This window comes from Lactuca serriola, chromosome 6, assembly GCF_051521515.1.
Source record: "Lactuca serriola cultivar US96UC23 chromosome 6, Lser_US96UC23_V15, whole genome shotgun sequence".
In the NCBI taxonomy this organism is placed as follows: domain Eukaryota; kingdom Viridiplantae; phylum Streptophyta; class Magnoliopsida; order Asterales; family Asteraceae; genus Lactuca; species Lactuca serriola.
In genome coordinates, this window is record NC_136413.1 from 66,656,506 (window position 1) to 66,659,073 (window position 2,568).

The following is a 2,568-nucleotide window of genomic DNA, read 5'->3' on the forward strand; positions in this document are numbered from 1 at the left end:
TTTCACAAAAAATCAATCATGCAAATTTACATTTAAATTAATGAGTCACGAAGATTTCTACGATATAAGAAACAGTTTAAATTAATTTTTGAAAACATGAGCCCGAAAGTATTTTTTAGGGTTTAGGTCACTTTTGGTCACTTAACTTCTGGTTTTGTGCTTATTTGGTCATTTAACTCTTTTTAAGTTTTAAAAGGTCATCAAACTTTTGACTTTGTGCTCATGTAGTCACTTAACTTTTGGTTTGGTCAAATTTAGTCACCTAACTTTTAAAATTGTCCTCATTTAGTCACTAAACTTTTAAATTTTTTCAAAATTTTAGTGACTAAATGAGCACAATTTTAAAAATTAGATGACTAAATGAGCATAAATCTAAAAGTTAAGTGACAAAACCAAAAATTAAATAAATAAATCAGTCCAAAGTCAAAAGTATAATGACTTTTTAAAACTTAAAAAAAATTAAATAATCAAACGAGCACAAAACTTAAATCCTTTCTTTTAACACTTACACAAACAAAGGTTTCGTATAATTACTAAAAAAAAAGGTAAAAAATCAAACATGTTAAATCTTTTAACAGTTCCTATAGAATTAAAGAGGCAATCGAAATCAGAACCCACCACCCCTTTTCATAGCCCTAGAAATTCTTCCACAATTCAATGATTCATGAACATTAATATCCAATTGTTTCCCCCCTCCCCCTTCCCTCCCTTTAATAGATAAATCATCCGCCATCAACATTTCTCTCTATCTTCACGCAGTTTGATCTCCTTTGAAGAAAAATGCAGTCGACCATGAACATCAGAACCACCTACGGCCTCCCTCTTTGCCTCTCCGGACTCACCAATCACCACCACCTTTCTCTCTCTAAACAGTCTCTCTCTCTCTCTCTCTCTCTCACTCTCTCTCACCCTTTTCGACACATTTACACACAGTTTTTGTGTCTGAATTTGTGTTTTTTTCACAACAGGATTGCAGATCATGATCGGAGACGAGAGGCAATGAAGGTAGCTACATCGGAAACCAGAAGTCGCGGCGGCGTAATCGACGGAGAGGTAAGAGAAAATGAAGTTATCCACAGATCATCAGATCTGAGAAAGTTTAGCGGCGACGATGATGATCAATCATCACTTCTTCATACTTCATGTACAGCCAAAGCTGCTTAGGAGTTCCATTTTCAGTCTATTTTGATTTTTTTTTTTACTTTATATATTTGAAAACTCTTATGATCTTCATGGATCAGCTTCGGATTTGCCCTAATTTGATTTGTGAAAGCAACTATGGTACTTTCTGTTATGAATCATGATCTCTTGATTTGATTATCATGATCATGATCCACGCCATGTTCAATTTCTTTTTATCAATCATGAATTTACTGTGATACTGTCTACAGTGTCAATGGCTGGACTGGACCATTTGGAATTTGGATCACGCCATTAAATGTGTTCTTGCGACATTTCAAGAAAAAAATTCCGTACAAATTTATAATAATAAAAATATTTTTTATTCTTATTGATATGTCTCTTTTTATCTATGTATTCAACACAAAACTAGATCATTATCTGTTTATTCTTTGTGTCTCAAAACATATAATAATATTAAAAGTACAAATAATATATAGGTTTGAAAATCACATCCACAAAAAGTTTGATCTTAACTTTAACTTTGTAATTTGTAATTTATTAGAGAAAAAATTTTGTAATTTGTCTTTTAACTTTAACTTTCTAAGAATATTATAGCCATAAAAATGTTCTCTCACTATTATACAAATATATGTGTATATGGCTTAAAGATAAGATGTTTAGTTACAAATAGATATTCCTATAGACAATTGTTGATGTTATACGTGGCACTGATAATATCATGACAAAAGTATTTGTGTTTATAACAAGACATAGAAACCCATTTTTATTTTATAATTATTTTTAGGGAGACATAAAAATAAAAACCCATTTTTGTGTTATAGAAACCTAGAGTGATAAAAGTCATGAAATTAGTAAAGAATTGTAATGATGCGAGTAGACCCTATTGAGAAGGACTGATATGCTGCTCATAGCCGGGTAAATCTACACATGTGTATCCATCGCCACCATCTCTTTCTTCCCTGAACATCAGGCCACATTAGTTTTTTCTATGTTTTCTTATTTTTTTCCCTCATCATATGGAAATGGTTATTACTCTCAATCACTCACATTTTGGTTCAAACTAATTATGCATGATTTACAAGATGAGAGAAGAAGAAAGAAGACAGGAAGTACTTTAAGGAAATGGTTGCTTCCTTAAGGTCGCCTGGAGTGCCATAAGTAACCATAAACATGATGGGTATCACACCGCCGTAAGCTCATCAATACACACAACCACATTTAGATAGATATACCAATCAATTTTAGGGGTGTGCGCGGTGCGGTTTGGTGCGGTTTCGAGTCAAAACCGCAAACCGCACCACAGATGTTCAAAACCGCGTGATGCGGTGCGGTTTGATGCGGACAGTTTATGCGGTTTAGTTGCGGTTTGTACGGTTTGATGAGTTGTTCAACATTAAATCTATCAAAAACCAAAAAACTGACCGA

General features: G+C 33.2%; 1 long non-coding RNA gene across 1 annotated transcript; it reads left to right on the plus strand.

The window, feature by feature from the left end:
• The first annotated feature begins 553 nt into the window (after positions 1-553).
• LOC145059280 (uncharacterized) lies at positions 554-1,381 on the plus strand. The gene is made up of 2 exons (XR_013686724.1): positions 554-872; positions 969-1,381. It is a non-coding gene; the product is annotated as an uncharacterized LOC145059280 (long non-coding RNA).
• The last annotated feature ends 1,187 nt before the right edge of the window (positions 1,382-2,568 follow it).